At 38.7% G+C, this 20,833-nt stretch overlaps 2 protein-coding genes across 13 annotated transcripts in view; one reads left to right on the forward strand and one right to left on the reverse strand.

Moving 5' to 3' along the window:
• Nucleotides 1-20,833, forward strand: part of LOC128889201 (ubiquitin carboxyl-terminal hydrolase 45) — a 188,262-nt gene that overhangs the window by 38,199 nt on the left and 129,230 nt on the right. The gene's annotated exons all lie outside the window — the stretch shown is intronic.
• LOC128889231 (zinc finger BED domain-containing protein 5-like) overlaps nucleotides 1-20,833 on the reverse strand; it is an 80,642-nt gene that overhangs the window by 20,470 nt on the left and 39,339 nt on the right. The window lies entirely within an intron of this gene.

A 20,833-nucleotide genomic window follows, 5' to 3' on the forward strand; every position in this document is an offset into this window, starting at 1 on the left:
TAATAACGGTTGTATTAGCATAGCGAACAATCCAACTGATCATAATAAGTCAAAACATATAGACATAAAGTATCATGTCTCAAGAGAACAGATTAAGAAGAAGGTAATAAAACTGAAATATATCCCCACAGGTAGACAGCTGGCAGGAGTGGGATTGGAATAATATAAACATATTATTTTGTAAATATGTAAATATGTAAAGAATGTAAAGAATGTAAATATGTATTATATTTATAGTATAATGGTTTGATTAGGTTTTTCTGGGTTTCCCTAATCCTTAGCAACAAATGTTAGACCAAATGTGTTTGCCCTAGAAAAGCAGATGGAAGGTGTATCGTCAGTTTAGCGCAGACGATTAATTTTTTTGAGAAGACGTGTTGGATTTTCTCTTCATTGAAAGAGAAAGTTCTCGTAACAAAAAAACTACCTGTGCGCGTTTGGGTTTCATTTCTAGACACAAGTCAAGAGGGTGCAGCTGCGTCCCATCTTGACTTGTTTAGACAAAGTATGGGACCGATAGGGTCTATGGTTCAGTAACGAAATTCTTTGTTACTGACCTCGTGTTGCATTTAGTCGAGCTGCTTCTTTCGAACTAAACAGACGTACTCTTCCGTGGTCTTCTAATAAAGTTTTTAAAGTCAAGTTAAATAAAAGACTAACTCATTCATTCCACCGCCTATATTTCCAATAGGAACCCGCCCCTATGGCCTTGATCGTAACATATATTGTTAAGGGCACCCTACTGAGTAAGTTTTTCTAATAACTTAACCGTCGCACACTGCTTAATAAAAAGTTATTAACAAAAAAACCTATACCACAATTTTTACTCGTGCAGTAAAAGAATGGGGGTCCGGGGGCTTGCCCGCGGTCGGCGGTTTAGGAGCGAAGCCCCCATCAACGAGTACTGCAGCGCACTACGCAGGTGTGTACACGGTTTGCCTGAGGGTTGTTTACACACGTTGTTTATACGTGGTTAGACCAGACCGGATTCCAACTTAACGTGGGCTGAACTGTTCTAACCACGTAGGGCTGCAAGCCCTCGCTCCACTTCTGCATGCCGGTTCCGTCCGGCCCACTTAATACTCTTTCAAATCTACTCCGATTTGACAATGAAAGCGTGATTCAAAATATCCGAATTTTTGGGGACCTATTAATAAAGCATTCGCGCGTCCGAATCCACGAACGGCGTTGACGTGGGGTTACTCGTTCACCTGGTACACAGGCCTAAACTCGCGGGTGGGTTTTCCAAAAAAAAAAACGACATTTTCATACTTTAATGCTATCCACGCGGGGAAAAGGTATCAAAACTGTGTCACTCCAATGCCTTGGACCGTACCTCATGTGTTCCATGCAACTAAACATCGTTCCAACCCCTACACCTGTGGGTGGACCACCCCTAACTCTGGGCCACCCTGTTCAGCTCCAGGGGCAGTTTTCGAAACGAGCTTTAAATGACATTGATCCTTAACGTACCGAGAATAAACACAGTGAATTTCATCGCCCTTCGAGGTGTGGTAGTGCTCTCTTACGAAGGGTGTTGAAAAGTGGCGAACTGTTCCATCCCTCCAAGGGGTGCCTATGGGGCGCACGGCGTGGGCGTTGACATTTCCTGGATCAGGAGATTCCAGGGAATGCATTGAGCCCAAATTCGGGAGTGTAGTCCAAAAATTGTGGATTTTGGAGGGGGTGAGGTGTTGTGAAGGGTGCGTTTGTCCGAGAGGGATTTTGAGGAGTGCATTTTGTAGAGGGCATCGAGGAGGGTCGCCCCAAAGGTTTTTTTGATTTTTTCAACCCTTCCGTCACCCCTCGCCACTTCAGAAGTGGCGTTTTTCGACGTACCCCTCTTTACGGGGGTGAATTAACCCCTTCGTATCAACTCTCGCCAATGCAACTTTGCGCACATTTAGAGGACGCTTCAAAACTACTCCTCGCGAAGTTTCCCCAAAATCGGTTGAAAACTCCCATAGATCGTACGCTTGCTGGGGACTTCGCCGCCTCGACGCCCGCAAAACTGTAAACACCTCTCAGGCTAACCGTGTACACACCTGCGTGGTGTGTTGCAGTACTCGTTGACAAACGCCTGACCGGGGACGAGTAAAGATCGTGCATGATACAAACTCTCGGAACAAGTTTGATCCGTTGTAGTGTTTTTACATACTATACAGGGTGCGGCACAAATTAGTCCCCACGATTTTGCAGCCCCTTCGGATGGTCTGGCAGAAAAATTTTTCTTATCAAAGTTAATCAGTATTTAACCGACAAGAAATGGCAATTACTTAAAGTAAGAAAAAAATAGATTTTCAACAAAAAATCAAGGTCGCCCTCATATCTTTAAATGCAACTGGGTATTTTTAACTTCATAATATTGTAGGCGACGTCGAAACGAATTCAACGACCTGCTATACGATGACTTTCAGATAATCTTGAAAGAAAATATCGCCATGAATCAATTGCCAGAATATTTGAAATAATTCGACGGTACGTAATAGCAACGCCTCGTATTTAGAGGTAAACAAAGGAACGTTAACACTGCTTCAGAACTTAACCCACAAAAAAACAAATTTATACAGAGACAAATTGAAAACAAAAATATTAAACGTGTACATGTAATTAATTAATAATTAAATTAAATTTTCAAACTGCATCTCATCTTGTATAACGCAAAGTTCTGCTCTTTGTAACAAAGTCTTATGTGTAGCTTCCATTAGAGATCTTCTTGTTACATTTCTACACGCGTCAATCATGCGTTCTTTAAGATTTTCAATACTATCTACAGGTCTTTCATACACAATCGATTGTAAATATCTCCAAAGATAAAAATCTAAAGGGGTCATATCCGGCGAGCGAGCTGGCCATCGAATTGGACCATATGTTCCGATCCACCGATCCCCAAAAACTGTAGTTAAGTATGTTTTTACAATTGCAGCATTATGAGCTGGGCAGCCATCTTGTTGGAAATATATATCTTCTTTTATGTTTTCCGGGATCTCTTGCAACAATATTGGAAGTTTATATCGCAAAAAATTTATGTATCGAGTTGATGTTAATATTCCATCGTAAAAATATGGTCCGATTAGGTACCCGTTGATTATTCCACATCACACATTTATACTAATCTGCACTTGAAAATTACGTTCAGATTTCACATGTGGATTATTTCTTGCCCATATATGCCGGTTATGTCGATTAAAGATACCATTATTTGTAAACTTTGATTCGTCGGACCATAATATTTTATCTAGTATGTGACAATCTTCTTCGTATTGGGAAACTAAACACGCAATAAATTCTAAACGTTGGGGACCATTAGATATGCGTAAATGTTGCACTAACGTAAATTTGTAAAGATGATATTTATTATCTTTTAAGATTCTTCTCACACTCCTATCTGTTATGACTTTTTCTGCAGCAATTGCACGAGTAGAAGTATGTGGATTTACTTCAAAATAAGCTAACACTGTTATAGCGTTATTATTATTTGTTGCTGATTTACGGTGACTACGATGCTTTCCATCTTGAAATTTTCCATTGATACGTAGATAACGTTCAACATTACGAAATGTTTTCGGACATGGATGATTTACATGTGGATATTGTTCCGCATATAACATTGCAGCCTGTCGAGCATTTTCTCTGCACTCATGAAATATTTGTAACATATTTGTTTTTTCACTATTAGTGTACCGGTTCATTGTTATAACGTATCTCGCAACTATGTACTCACAACACTGAACTAACAGATCTTGCAAAACAAACAGACAACAGTTAAAGAAATGAGCATTCACAATGTTTACGTTCCTTTATTTACCTCTAAATACGAGGCGTTGCTATTACGTACCGTCGAATTATTTCAAATATTCTGGCAATTGATTCATGGCGATATTTTCTTTCAAGATTATCTGAAAGTCATCGTATAGCAGGTCGTTGAATTCGTTTCGACGTCGCCTACAATATTATGAAGTTAAAAATACCCAGTTGCATTTAAAGATATGAGGGCGACCTTGATTTTTTGTTGAAAATCTATTTTTTTCTTACTTTAAGCAATTGCCATTTTTTGTCGGTTAAATACTGATTAACTTTGGTAAGAAACATTTTTCTATCAGACCATCCGAAGGGGCTGAAAAATCGCGGGGTTTAATTTGTGCCGCACCCTGTATATAGCGTGTTCGTATGTATAATCTGACATACCTTACCAACTTTTTGAATAACTTTTTAACTCTCGGAAACCGGGCGCTCGCACGAACGACGGATCCGGGTCACTATTCAAGCATCGAAATCCAAGTCCATACGCACTACAAAAAAAGGCTTAAAATCAAATTTTTATATGCAAACATTATTATCATATTGATTATGCCTCGTAACCTATTTTTTTTGTTAATATTTTGTCCCGAAAGCTGCTTTTTTTAAAGTAAAGTTCGAAACGTTTCTGTCGCTAAAAGTTAGAATAGTGGGGAGAGCCGATTGCTACGGATCGAGCTACAATGTAAACACATGGCTCGACACTCTCGATGACAAAGGAATGGGACTTCGAAATTAACGTCGGAAAAATGACACAGCACCGGTGCCAGAGGGTTATTAAGCAGTGTGCGATGGTTAAGTTATTAGAAAAAATTACTCAGTACGGTGCCCTTGACAACATATGTTACGGTCAAGGCCATAGGGGCAAGGTTCCCTTTCGGCGTATTTACCCGGAAACCATGTCCTGTGTGAATAATTTCTTCGGATTCTACGAAAGCTAGTTTTCTTGACAATGCGCTCTCTCCGTGCTGTTCCTTCTTCTTCTTTTCATTAACATGCTGGTTGCCATTGTTACGTGCTGATATTTTCATTTTTATTTTTCTTGATTTCGTCGGCAGGAATGTGTTCGAGATGGTTTACCATCCCGAATTCGTTGTAATCGAACACAAACGTAGCCTTTGACGGTAGTTTATTAAATTCATTTTTGAACAAAGTTACACATTCCTTCCTTGAAATCAACGTCGTCACGCCATTTTCACCCTGCTGGCAGCGCCGCACCTTGTATAAAGTTTTGTAAATATGTTCAATTTGTTAATATTTTAATAGGTTTAGTATTGTAAATATGTTAAATGCGTTGCTTGTTACGAATGAAAGGCGTTAAATCATGTAATGTAACAGCGGCGTATACATGTATAATTGTTGGAAAGATAAGCACATCGAATATTACCATCCCGTTGAAATATCACGGTTACAGATATCATTGGAAGAAGGACATGTAAATATCGCGCATTTAGGTTAAACCTTTATTTTGCTATTTTTTCTTCATGTACGCTCTGAATACCGAAGCCGTAACTCGAATAGCAGCGTGGTTCGTCCGCGCGCACGTTGTCGCTAGGACGAATCGAGCGGTTTGGTGGGCGCGAGGCGCGAGATGAGGTACAACTCATAAACACCAAATTCTTGCGTCTACCGAGTCGCGAAATTTCGAAGACTTTTTCTATAAACTGGCGACGATCACGTGGTTCTAAAATCCTTTGTCTCCAAAGTTTCTAGAACGTTTCACCGAGTTTACGTGGTCGGGCAAGGCACGAGCCTTCTCACTTCTCATCGTACAGTCGCACGAACCGCGATATTAGTCCGAGCGAGCTAAATTGAGCATAGTTGTATTACCGTGAACTTAGTAGTATTATACGAAGTGAGTGGTAGGCAAAGACTCTAGTTCCTCGTAAAACAACTCGTTTTATTCAATTTCTTTTATTAATTTAATTTATTTAAATACTTTGATATTAAATCCTTTTTTTGTAAATATAATTTAGCGTTAATTATAACTGTAAAACGTGTGCGTGTGTTTTTCCTTCAACCACAGGGCGACCAGAACAACTCAGAACATCGAGACCAACGTTTTTCTCGATTTGTATTGTAAAGATATTTAGTGGTGAGTTGATTTTCTTCCAATCAATATTTTTGTATAAATGATTATGACTTTATTTTGTTGTGACCACTCGAAATATCAATAAATGATATTTCATTTCCGGGGAATCCCTAATTGATGTTCTCGGGTAGTATTTTCATTGATCTTTCATATAAGATTATTCCGACAATTTTTATTGTATTTCTTTATCATATGAAATCACTGTTGTTCAAATCTGGGATATTAATAAATGATATAATTCATTCCGGGGTAACCCTAGTTGATATCCCAGAAACGAATAAATATATATATTTTCATTGTATTCTTCTATACAGTTTATGTTCAATTTTATATGAATTCACTGAAAGAATAAAAGAGTGTGATCTATTATAAATATGTAAATTTCAAGGTCTAATCATTGGTTATTAAAATACACATCAGACAATGATATTTCAATAGTAAAATAGCTTTCAATATTTAATTTAAATTCACCGTTGAATCCGCTCGCATCCTAACCGTCCACCCTATTAAATACGAAAGAGAAATTCACATACGAGCCAGGGCCCGTACGGGACTGCTGTGACAAAGACCTGACCTTGCCGATAGGCAAGTAAAATATATATAATAATAATATTTAAAAATTATTTAAGCTGTGACGCAGGAATCTATGTCCCACGTCACACCATAAAATATTCGTTTATGCGGTTTTGCGGCGCAATCATAACTGGATTTTCCTCTTTTTTGAGATTACATGTTGATAATACACGCGATAAAATACGAGCAGAAAGATATACGTGCACAACAGAAAATTCGACTGTTCTGTTAAAAAATCAAATTCGATGTGTTTATTATCGATGGCATATTGCTTCACAGCAAGTTTTTATTTTACCTGTCGGTAAAATAGATTCTCGTAGGTGGCTGACATTATATAATACTTACCATGTGAATCTTTAACAAGTATCTACAATACGATTACTCTACCCGTCTAAGATGCTTCGGCGCTGGGTGGGCTAGTCCGTGTTCAGTTGTACCTACTTGGCGCACACCGCTGCTAACTATACTTCAAGATCGAATTTTATGCTATAACTTTGCAAAACCATTCTTCACATGTTTAGGAACATTTTTAAGAAAAAAAGAAATCGACTTTTTAGACCTGCTAGACCAAACTTAACCCTTACTTCCGCTACTCTGCGGTTAATCATTTTGATACTTTCAATATCTTGAATTATTTTCGTTTTTCTGTAAATATGAATATAATTAATCTTTTTGAATTTGGAAGATCCTTCGAACTCTAGTGCAACTTCAAAGAATTTCAAATAATCATTACATGTGTTAGTTGTGGCTTTTTCCTCTGTACACGAGGTATTTTCCAAAACGATTACTGACCTGTTATTTAGTTTACTCGCCGGTTGTTGTAATGGTATTTGCAATTACTTAATTACTACCTGTAATCCAATTACTTTTTAATAACTATTTATAATTGCCCAGAAAATAATTAAAAGGCATCTCAAATCTGAAGTAGTTAAAGATACCTGAAAGTAATTAAAAGGCAATTTAACTACTGTGACGTGGATTCTTAAGGACGACTCGTTCCTCCTCGTCATTGAGGGTTTCTTGGGCGTCAGGTACAATTGCACCACCTCGACTCGCTCTCGATGTTTGGTAGAGGGGAATGCATTCCTCCGTGAAATAAAGCAATTGACACGATTTCCTAGATTCTAGTTATTAATTTCCCAGTTCTCGCTGGAATCCAAATTTAGACTATACACCATTTAAATCTAGAACAAAAACTTAAAACTAAAGACAACTACACGGCGCCACGTCGCGTCGACGTGATCTCGGTGAGGAAGCGAATGCACGAGAAGGGAGAACTCTTCGAGCAGTTGAATCGGAAGAACGATCTTTGCGAGAAGGAAAATTCTTCGCACAGTCGGTTCGGTTGGGAGACGACGTACGAGAAGGGAGAACTCTTCGTTCGATCGGTTCGGATAGGAAAGACGATTACGAGGAACTCTGTTAGCCGTCTCGGGGATTTCTGATTTCGATGTTGCTAGTTTTTGTCACCGACGCGACGCACAGTGCGATGAGTATATGAGAAATAAGGACAAAAATCAAATCAGTATTCAGAAATATTCTACTTGATGAAAAAGGTAAAAAAAAGTAAATAAGTATGTTAAAACAATGAAGAAAAAGTTTATTACATAATATTTTACAAAAATCTTTGTTAATCAATTATTAATTAATTAATTAATTTTAAAAAGACAATAGAGAAATTTAATGTTAAATAATATCTACACATAATTTTAAATGATAATTTTAAATAAAATACGATAGTTTAGGCCGAATCGTCGGAATCGAGATCGTCACTCGGTGTTTCAATGTTCAAGGAGTTAATTAAAGACTCTTGGAATTTCGGTTTAATAAATTGTTGAACATCAACATCAAAACTTTTGTTCTTTTAAATTACCTTTCTTTTAGAGGCTAATTGTAAGTAGGGGTCAGACATTATAAGTAGATTTTTCATGCCATCAAGACATGTATCATTTCTTGATGTTTTGCGAGCGTGGTTTAATCTATTTTTCCTAAAAATTGTATGCATTGCTTCCAATGCTTCAGATAATTGTCCTATGGGTACGTCGACAAAATTTATTATGCGGATGCCGTGAATAAGAATCTTATACATACTACTAGTCATGTATTACCTGTTATAAACAAATTGAATTAATACCATCCATATAGTTCTAAATATAATTGATGCTTATCAATTCCAGTTATATCGGAGGTTAATTTAGGATTGAAGAGAAATCATCTCGCTGTGTTGCCGTTATTCGAGCTCCCAAACCCTTGCTTACGCGTATCAATTACTAAACCCGTCTGATTTTTAAAAGTTTCTCGTATTTTTTTTCGCCTTTTAAAAATAGCTTTGTTTTCAGAGCTTCTTACTTGCCAGGTTTTGAATGGCAAGCTATGTGCTATATGCAATAGGCACTCAAATCTTCTAATTTAGCTATGCGAAGGAGATAGGCCATACTGATAATTTTCTGGATTCGGAGCTTTCTTTACTGTTATCATCTCATTCATTTCAGAAAGTTTCGCTCCGCAAATAAAGCATGTGGCCGTAGAATTTGTTTCAGTTAAAACATTACAGATATTGCTGTCAACCATTGTCATGTGGAAATCAAAAATACAAACAAATCATGGTCATTTATACGTACTTTATAGGGTTCTAGTTTTTTTATTTCATTTTTAATATCATTTTCTTCTTTACGAATTAAATCTGGACTTTTCTTAGTGAAAGTAAACTTAATAGGACGACAGAATAATGGTGAGCTAGGATACTCATTTAACCATAAATTTGTATTTGAATCAGAAATTACTAATTTTATCGGAACAAAAGCACTTAAAAAGATATATTCGTCTGTATTTTGTGCGCTGCTAAATTTTTGTTTGTAAACGCTATATCAAATCCCCATTCACAAACCAATTTAGCTATTACATGTTCACTTATTTGGACCAAATTAGAAATGCTATCAAGTCTTATTTAAAAGGTTTTGCAGTTTAACTGAAACACCTATTTCAGAAACTTCTATATTCTTAGACAAATAATCATTCCTTGCTCTTTGAATCCTGTATAAGGAAGGAAAGCATTTGTCGTGAATGTCGTTAACAGCATTTTTTAGAATATTATACTTCCTTTCAGACAAATCAAGGGGATTGTACAAGTCCAACACTTCCATTGGTGTTAAAGATTTCTTCATAATCGCGGTCGTTGCACCTGAAGCTTGCGATACAGCAAAAGCGAGCTCATCCGCGTTATAAGTCTTGGCAAGATGTTCGACTCTTCATTTTTTAGTTTCAAATGAGCATTCTCCAAAATCCTTCTGTGGTCTCCCACGCCTTATAGGAGCCGATTGCTGGTAGTTAGAGTTACCTTATACAAAGTATAAGGCAAACTTAACCAATGGCGATTTTGCTCTAAGATTTTAATAATATTAATTTAGTTAAGCAACAAAATATCGAGAACGTGGACGTATTGAGATTTGGGATATCGCCATTACGTGCATTGATAAGATTTTTCGAATATATTCTACATGTATCTTATAACATTAGGCCAATCGGCAGAGAATTAAAACAGCGTTTTTGTGACAAGAATACTAACAGCAAACCGATTGTGCAATTACATAAAAGGGGATGCGTAGATTAATAGATATATGTTTTTCACTTCCAACTCTGTTCTGTTTTCTTGTTATTTACAATTTAATACTAAAAAATCGTGATTTTTGTCGTTTTTTGCTTATACATTTTAAACTAATGCAGCAGGATAAGGGAGGAATTGATCCACTATTACGGCGTGTTGCAATTTTCGTGCTCAAATGGATTCTTTCTACTAAAGTAAGACCGCTATTCGCAGCCCATTGTTGCTTCAGCCACAATCCTACCTCCTTAAGTTCGGGGCAGGATGGAGAGAAGGCTTCTCCCAATGTTATTGCTGTTGTCTCATTATCAGACGCCGGTCTCACCCAGCCAGGCAGATTTTGCATAACGCCTTCTCCTATTTGCTTCCCAATCCATCTGAAGCTAGTTCTGATGACCGATGCAAGAGTAGACACAAATATAGACAACAGTCTAGATATACCATCTCGCATAAAGCTCCATGATCTCTCCAATATCTCTCTCATTTCCGGCTTCCTTATGTAATAAACGCTGCCAAAAATACCGGCTAGAGCAGTAGGTATTGTTATCAACAAAGTATTCACCAAGCTGTGGTTAGTTTCTTCGTGGTATTGCCAGCTCGAAATCCACTTTATTTCTTCGGAAATTATCATTAAAGCTATTGGCACACCAACATACACATGATATGCATCTCTAAGGGCCTGTCCGGAAAGCCTGCCTTCCCGTCTGATGGACTTTTTCGTAAATAGACCGTGAATTGGTATATATCGCTTAATTCGTCTGTTTGAACTACCGATATTAGAGGTACCCTAGCTGGGTCACCCGGGTTAGTCTTTATTGACATTAAACTATCACAAAAAGCGGCAGTAGTGGAAAACTCATTTATGGAGGTAGACAATGCACTGCCCACTCCATCCACTTGTCTTGAAATGGTAACAATTAGGCTTTCATGCTCATTTACATGATATTCCCACTCAAATGGGTCATAGTTGATGGAATTATCATACTCGAAGCTTGCTATGATCCCTAGGTCTTCACTTAGTAATCTTAACATATGTCGGCTACTATGTTCATGAGTTTCATAATAGAATACAGTACTTTGTGTTGAACACATGGTTCTATACTTTTCGTAAGACACCTTATCAATATATCCCAAATTTTCCAGCACCAGGCCTCCAATGCCACCGAAAAATAATCTCCAAGCCTTGGCCGGATAAGACAAGCTTTTTCCATAGCTATCATATAGAACGCTTTTCCTGTTGACTATAGCCGATATAATAAACGCCAACATTTCTCCTACCACACATACGGCGGCGGCTGGCAAAGGCATTAAAGTGGCTATTGCAGTATTCAAGCATAACAGAAACCCCGTTGCAAGAATCGCTCCAAGCATTTCCTCCAAACTCACATATCATGTACCAATTAATACGGAACCAAACAATGTGTACAAGCTGGGCACAAGACCTATGTGCCAACTAGTTGGTATCATAGCGAATGCTTTCGTCAATTTGGTGGATATCATCTGAAGTATGCTGACTGAGTCAATTTTCTCAGAATTAACACCTATCTTTCTGAGCCAGCCTATTGCATTGTCGATGTTCGCTTTGACAACTTCTATGGTCTTCGTGGACTCACAGGTAAATTCCCTTCATGCTCTTGAATGTCAGGCATAATACTTGCATGCTGGTGCTACATGTTCTTGCTGCATAGATGCTGCTCTCACTACAGTTCTGTCACTTCTATTCTCCAGCCACCAGTACACGCCACTAAGCATCGTGCAAGAGGCCGCCCTAAACACGAGCACTGTACAGAATGTTGAGTGCTCAACTTCATCTACCGCCCTACTTGTGCTAGCCTGTTGTTGATCTATCGCCAACTGCGTGCGCAGTTCAAAGCTCAGTTCAGGGTCAACTCTAACTTTTTCCCTGTCGGAGGCTACTCTTATCCTTATGGTCAGCAACAACTCATCTCTGTTTTCTTCCGAAGGTACAATGTAGCAATAATTACTTAGTGACTTGTAAAACTCCTTATCACTCGACATACTACCTGTTCTACTCCATTCTCGCTCTAAGTATGTTTTCTCTATCATTTCTTGACTTATGACGGGTGTCAGGTACAAATATAAAAGGTCTCCATTAACGCCACCATAGGTGGTTTTCTCACAATCGCAATCTGAATTTTTCAGTGCGCTTTTTTCCATCGGACCTGTATGCGTTATCGAAAGACCGATTTTTATTTTTAAGACAGATTTGAATATTTGACGTTGTGTACTACAAAACGTATATTCTAGTTTTTCGATCAAATGTGTTGAAGTATGAGAAAAGCCCTTGTAAAGTTGACTAAACACGGCCGAACGCTCAATCGCGGTCGAGTAGTGTGGGGAACACAGCGACAGCCGAGGAGAAAGGTATACAGGGTGTCCCAGCCTTAGTGATACAGCGCTCTAACTCCAAAACTATCACCCGTATGGAAAATTTCAAACATGGAAATTGCATGGTAAAGTGGGGCTCATGTTTTAGCGAGAAGGAATTTTTGTTAACTTTGTTATTTAACGAGATATGATGGCCAAGTTTCGTTTTTCAAATGGAATTATATATTTTTTTGTATACCATGCAATAGTACTTTTCAAGTCGAATTCATTAAGCTTTAATGTATTTACCCGATTTTTATTAGTTTTCAAGCTATAACGCTTCAAAGTTTGCTAATTTTCAACGAAAAAACTCGGTTCGGCCCCGGGCGGTCCCATTGATGCAGTAAGCATCATGGGGTTCTTGAAATCGATACGGAGGGTCTCGCTTGCGATTCCAGGCTCAAGGAAGGAAAACGGAAAAAGTATTAACCGCTACTGATGCATTACTTGTAGCGCTGAAAATTTTCTATGTAGGTAATACTTTTCCTGTTTTATATTCAGTCCTTAGAGGTTTCAAAAGTACACACAACGCATGACAGAAAGTCTTGTTCCAAGAAATTTTAATGTTACTGATAATATATCTATAATATTTTTAATATCTATAATCTAAAATAATCCATATGAAATAATATGAAGAAATGAATTGTTTAGTTTTGTGATTTATATATATCGCAGGAAAATGATAAAAATAGAGATTAAGGTAGATGATCAATTCACTGGAGATATTAAAATAACAACTCTGTGAGGTCATTTCTCTAAAGAAAGTAAGTGATTTGATCAAATCCCTTAACTGTTTTAGTGAAAAGATGAAATAATATGATTTGATCAAATCCCTTGACTGTTTTAGTGAAAAGACGGAATAATATTGTTTAGATATTAAAAGTATTAATTTAGTAAATCATGCGTTATTAAGTGTAGAGTAGGTAATACAACAATAGTCGTAGAAAAATAAATTATTTATTAATTACATTGCCTAAAAGTATTCTTTTTGTTTTTTAAAATATCTCAGCGTAGATACCTATTTCTTTTGCTAATTAGTCTCGAATAAATAATTTATGTTTCTATGAGTATTGTTGTATTACCTATTATACTTTTAATAATGCATAATTTACTAAGTAAGTACTTTCAATATCTAAACAATATTATTTCATCTTTACACTAAAACAGTTAAGGGATTTGATCAAGTCATACTATTTCATCTTTTCGCTAAAACAGTTAAGGGATTTGATCAAATCACTTACTTTAATTAATTTATTAATTACAAACATTTATTCATTCATTTCATGAATTAATACAAATACCAGCAAATTTGTTATGCACACCGCTCATCATCATCTTATGCTTTAATTATCTGTAATACATACAAACCATATTTTAGTTGCAGATTAACGCAGAACTTAAAATAAAAATAGAAATCATCATTTTCATACAAACATTATGTACAGCTCACTTAATTCTTTCCGTTGTACACTCTGTCAGATCGTAGTATATTTTAACTGGCAAATTTCAATATAGCTGTCAAATTTTATCGTATTTCCTGTAATACTTGCACAATTCTTCTTGTGGTATTTTAATAATTACTACCAGATATCCTATACTCAGATAAAATACTAGAATTTCACAGTGGCAGCTCCTATTTTTGAAGAGCACCAAAATACTGTTGCTTCGTCATCAAATTATTTGCTTCATGAAACAACCAATTCATCCCTTCGTTTCCTCTTATTGGAACGACTGTCGCTGCTTAGATCAATCAAAGACTGTGGAAACAGAAAACACACAGGAATTTACAACGATAGTACACATACTTTACTCACACAACTACTTATCAAATAATGTTAAACACTATCTACTTTTAATTGTGGATTTTACTTACTCTTTTATTGATGATGTTATATGTTCCTCTTCTTGATGTGAAATATAATAAAATATGTCGCACTTCTAATACTACTATTATACATCGTTTTACTGCATGTACACACGTATTACAAGGCAACATTACTGTCTCTTGTGCATTATTTCTTGCAGTATCTGGTGACTTTTTTTCTGGTTTACGTGTACCGATTTGATTGATTTTGATTTTATTCGAAAGCTTATATGCAATTTACATAAGAAAACTGCGTTTAAATTTAGAAAATATTGCAGGGGTGATGAGATATTAATGAAAGAAGTTTCAAGTTAGGTTAGAATGGACCATTGTCATGTCCCGGATTTCAGATTTTGAAAATCTGTCGCCCGGTTCAATCAAATAATGCTTGCTTTTTGTCCCACGCCTCTCTTAAACGACTCGCGTCTGGACGGGATCCTGATCCGGATTGAGTTTACCCTCGGGAGTACTATCTATTAGAAATTTAAAATCTTCGAACTTACTACTTGATGAGGTCGAGCACCTTTTGGATGTAATGTTCCCACCGCGGGTCGTTGGGTGAGATGGTCCACACGGCCTCACGTGCTCGGGATATGGTCAACTGGGCGAGCCTCCAAGGTAACGGTGCTGATGCTGATGCTGATGCTGATGCTGATGCTGATGCTGATGCTGATGCTCGTAATAGTTCGTTTTTGATCACTCGCGGCTTCACTACGCGCCCAAGCGGAAACCTTTCAGATTGTACTGGTAGTTCGTAGTCGCGTAACAACCGCCGAATTTGTTCGCGTCTGCCCGAACGATACTTTCGCGAGGTTCTGGTGTCTTTCATCTACTGAGAGGGAAAAAATGGAATTTTTATAAATTCTAATCGGGGATGAATCTTATGTCCCGCCAATCATTAGCAAGTCCATACAACCTTTTACGACCCCTGGTTTTACGTCTATTCCTTTCAAAGCCGGCTTCGACGCCTCCACCCTGATTGGAATGTCCGCTCTGCCTTGGATTGGAAAGGAGCCGCGTTAATCAAATCGGTGGCTACTGTTCGGGAAAACCGGCTTTGACGCCTCGATCGACCCTTACAGCAAGCACGAAAATGACTTTGGACTTGAGTAAGATGACGGAAAAAGAAACCCACGCCCGAGCAATGTTTCTATCTTTAGGATTTCTAAATGACCGGCTTCAACGCCTCGATCATAAATCGAAAAGATAGTTGGTTTATCTATAATTTGTTCCCTTTTCTCTCTCCGAACGCGTCGGATGATTTAAGAAAAAAATAATTAGAGCTTAGGTATTTGGTAAATTACGTTACTTTTATTATAGCAAATACAATCAATTACAATTTCTGAATAAAGATTCACTATACCTTGACTTCGCAATAAAACTCGATAGTTAACTTTTAACGATTCCTGAACTTTGACAAATATGATTCTGAACGAGAACTAGGACGTGGACTAACTACTCTGAACAAAACTAGAACGAGGACTATCAATTACGGACGACAACTGAGATACTTCGGTTTTTAATGATTTCGGACAACTACTGAGATACTTCGGTTCTTAATAATTTTGGACAACTCACGACGACTGACAACTATGATATTCCGACTATAACTTTAATTTCTCGACGATTCCGAACGACAACTGGCCCGAGCCCCTGAATTGCGGGTGTACTTATACCCCTAATTTGGGACCTTTGGCCCGAAGGTAGGAGGAAAAAATCATACCACGTGATTATTAAAAATTCATGGGTGGTGGTTGATTTCTTCCCATGGCGTTAGCAATAACATTTTGCCCGAAATCATTCCTAGATGTTTAGGCTTCGCCTTATCGGAGTCGGGTGGCTGACACCAACGATAGCCACTGCCAACGGTTCCTTAGCTGACGCTACGCTTAAATTCGTCGAAAAGATGCAGGGTCTTATTAGATCTGGCCACCCACCGGTGGTTGGAAACGAGTACCGAGAATTGTACGGGACCTGTAGCTGCGATTTAACATCTAGGAGAACTGTTGTATTCTCGTGCGTCGCGATAAAGTAACCGAATCCGCGTTTCACGATAGTGAATAAGCCGCGGCCGTACCGTGGTCGTATCAGGGGCACATGATGTGGCAAGAAGTAGATCGCTCGCTCCGCGCCCGTAGCTGTTACCGCTTAGGTTCTCTTTTACTTACTAGACGCTTCTCAGTCTCAGATATGGGGTGACGTTCGAATATACAAATACTAAATCTGTTTGTTCATTATGAAGAAAAAATATATCCACGGTTTGGACGGTCGATATGCGAACGTCAACACCATCTCTCCTGTAAAAGATAGCGGTAGCGCCACGTTATACAGGGTGTCCCAAAAATGTTGTAACACATTGAAATGTTGTAACACATTTGAAACAACGTTTTCCTTAGCGAAAATGTCGGATGATCGGATTTGTACTGTTGGAATCAGGTGTCCGTCACCGGAGAACACCTACAGCTCACACTCGTGCCCTTTAGTGAATTCCTAGGTGTCACAACCTGGTTTCTGCTTCGTACAAGTTTCCACCTGAACATTTCCTTCGAGAAATCGGCCGAGTGGGAAGGTGCTGCGACAAATCTGTAATGGCGATCTGGAATCGATAACGTGATCGGATTCGTACTTTTGGAATCAGGTGTCCGTCGCCGGAGAGCACCTATAGCTCACACTCGTACCCTTTAGTGAATTCCTAGGTGTCACAACCTGGTTTCTGCTTCGTACAAGTCTCCACCTGAACATTTCCTCCGAGAAATCGGCCGAGTGGAAAGGTGCTGCGACAAATCCTCAATCGCGTTTGATAGCTACGAATACGATCGGATTCGTACTGTCGGAATCTAGAGTCCGACACCAGAGAGCACCTATAGCTCACACTCGTACCCTTTAGTGAATTCCTAGGTGTCACAACCTGGTTTCGGCATCGTACAAGTCTCCACCCGAACATTTCCTCCGAGAAATCGGCTGAATGGGAAGGTGCTGCGACAAATCCACAATCGTGCATTTGATCACGAAGTGAACCCTGAATGCGCTGACAACTTCTCCAAACCGTGTGTAGTCGGTTTCAAACGTAGCAGTCTTTTAAAAAAACACGTGCAATCTCGTGTGAGTGCGGATAGACATTTACACGTCTTTGTACAACCAACTTTGGGTTTTCTTAAGGTATCTCTCGCAATCGTTGCTCTATCATAATTTGCATTGATCGATGAAGCGTGCCAGTCACAGTTATTCACGCTACCATTGAAAATACTCATTGCAAAATATGGATAATTTGTGATAAATCGAACGAACGAGTGTCTCTAGTCTCATATCTGTATAGACCCACATATATATATATATTTTATATCCTTTGGGATCTCATTGTGATACTAGTCATCGTCAAGTTTGACGGAATATACACTAACGCGCAAAACTTAGCGGACAAATTTTTAAACCGTTCAAAAACATGGAAGTTTTAACCGATTGGAATTAAACTCCGTGAGGAGTAGTTTTGTAGTCCTCTGGGCGTGTGTAAAGTTACACGGGCGAGGGTTGATGCGAAGGGGTTAATTCACCCCCTTAAAGGGGAGCGCGTCGAAAAACGTGACTTCTAAAGGTGCCAGAGATGACGAAAGAGGTTGAAAAAATTAAAACAGCATTCAAGGCGACTCTGTCATGCCCTTTACAAAATGCACCCTTTGAAATCGCTCTCGGACAAACCCACCCCTCACAACCCCCCACCCCTTCTAAAATCCACAATTTTTAGATGATGGTCTCGATTTTTCACTCAATGCATTCTCTGGGCTCCCCTGATCCAGAAAATGCCATCGCCCATACCGTTGCTCCCCATAGGCTCCCTTTGAGGGGGTGAAACAGCTTGCAAATTTCTAACCCCTTCGTAAAAAAACACTTCTACGCATCGGAGGGCGATAAAATTCACTATGTTTGTTCTCGATACATTAAGGATGAATGCCGAAAAGGTCCCGTTTCGAAAACTGCCCCCGGAGCTGAAGGGAGAGGGGCAGAGGTAGGGGTGGTCCAACTCAAAGTGTAAGGGTTGGAATGTTGATTCGTTGCATGGGTCACAATGTCCAACAGTCCAGGGCATCGGGCTGACACAGTTTTTATGTCTTTTTTCCGCGTGAATGGCAATAAAATACGAAAATGTCATTTTTTTTTAAAACTCGCTTCCAACTTCAGGTCCATCTGCAGGGTGAATGAGCAACCCCACGTCAACGCCGCACGGTGGGACGAAACGGCTTTCGGCGATCAAAAATCGTTTTTCGTGAATTCGAAAAATGGAAAAACTGTTTACGTACATCGATAGAGGATAAATTGATGTTTAATGTAGTGCAATCCGTTTTTTGATACTTGCTCTCGTTTAGCTCTGGTGCGCATTCAAAGTCAGTTGAAATTCGTTCAAGTAAAATGTTTATGATCTCACACCTAACTTCAATGTACGATTCTGAAAAACTTTGCTCAGGAAGACGAAATTCCAATGAATCATAAAGTTTGCTAGATTAGTATAGATTGTATTCAGTGCATAATGCAAGTCAAAATGTTAACAACTTGTTCAATAATAACATTTAAATAAAAGGAAGTACAGCGTATTAAAATTTTAACTTTACATAAGGTTTTAAAGGTGAGTCCCGTCGAGTCCCGGGGTATAATCAGTACCACATGAAAGGCTGAACCTTTCTCTTTTAGAAGCAAAAAGAATTAGCTGCTAATTTCTGCTACTTTTAAAGAAAACAGCGATTAAAGTAAACTCTGCCTCGCGCGACCGTTACGATCGCTACTGAACACTCGCTGTAGTACCGACCGACTGTAGCGGTCACGCGAGGCAGAGTTTACTTTAATTGCTGTTTTCCTTAAAAGTAGCAGGAAGTAGCACCCAATTCTTTTTGCTTCTGTAAGAGCAAGGTTCAGCCTTTCATATGATACTGATTATACTCCGGAACTCGACGGGACGCACCTTTAAAAACTTATGTAAAGTTAAAATTTTAATTCGGTAATACAGCGAGTTTCTAAGTAGTGACCGTAACGGTTATGCGATGTAGAGTTTACTTTAATCGCTGTTTTTTTTAAGAGTAGCAGAAAGTAGCAGCTAATTCTTTTTGCTTCTGAAAGAGAAAGGTTCACCCTTTCATACGATAGTAATGATACCTCGGGAATGTACGGGAATCGTTTTCAAAAACTTAGGTAAAGTTAAAATTTTAATTCGGTGTACTTTCTTTTTTTTAAATGTTATTATTTAACAAGTTTTAATCCCATATACCCTAATAATTTTTTACTTAGAATTCACTTTCCAACTGCAAGGTTGAACTTTATCCATTACAATTACAAAACTAAAGGTAACGTTCATATCTGTTTAGTTTCGTCGTGGTCATGAGTATACCAATTGCAATTAGTTTCTTCTCGGAAAACATAATAAAATTAAAAGCAGAGAGACACGTAGTGTTTTATTCGTTATTCTTTTTCTTGTGGTATGGGTGTGAAAACGTGCATTGTTAACTGCATCGACTGAAACATCTGAGGTACGGAAAAGAAAAGATAGTCACCTACTGATTAACCTATTTCCACTGTTAAAACATGTGTGTATTCATTTTTAAGTAATCGAATTCTTTTCTTTCATATTTATTAACAGATTTGATGTGAATTTTAATTATAAAACACAAAGTATATAACATATAGCTAAGATATTCAACACACTGTACTTTATATGTAATGCAACGTGATTTCCCGACACGGTCCGCGATCCGCGTCGGGAAACGAGCAAAATGAGAGTTTTCCGACTCCTCACGCCTTTACGGGAAAACCCGAGCGCCAGGTATCAGGAGATACCGGCGTGAGAAGCCAAACTTCGCGAAAATTACTACAACTAGCGATCCGGATCGCGGAGAGGGGCGTGGATCGTCAGCGAGGAAAAGAAGTCTGAGAAAGCCGTCTTCACGGCAAGACGGGGCGGATTAACACAGCACTCGTTTAAAATAATATACACTGGCCGTCAAAAAAAACGGGACACTATTTTAAAACGTCATAACTCCGATAGTTTTTAACCGATCTTCGGGAAACTTCGTGAGGTTTAGTTTTGAAGTGTCCTCTGGGTGTGTGCAAAGTTGATTTGACGAGGGTTGATGAGAAACGGTTAATTCATCCTAAAGGGGTAATGTAGAAAAACTGCAATTCAGAAGGGTCCAGGGGCGACGGAAGGGGTTGAAAAAATAAAAAAAACCTTTGAGGCGACTCTGTTTGATGCCCCCTACAAAATGCACCCCTTGAAATCGCTCTCGGACAAACACACCCCTTACAACCCCCCCCCCCTAAAATCCACAATTTTTGGACGACAGTCCCGATTTTGGACTCGATGCATTCTCTGGACTCCCCTGATCCAGGAAATGCCATCACTCATGCCGTGCAACCCATAGCCACCCCTTGAGGGGGTGGAACAGCTCGCGACTTTTCAACCCCCTTCGTAAGGGAAGACTTCCAGATGTGACGTGGGACACAGATTCCTGCGTCACAGCTTAAATAATTTTTA

The sequence above is a fragment of the Hylaeus anthracinus genome, unplaced genomic scaffold (genome assembly GCF_026225885.1).
Source record: "Hylaeus anthracinus isolate JK02 unplaced genomic scaffold, UHH_iyHylAnth1.0_haploid 11997, whole genome shotgun sequence".
Lineage (NCBI taxonomy): Eukaryota > Metazoa > Arthropoda > Insecta > Hymenoptera > Colletidae > Hylaeus > Hylaeus anthracinus.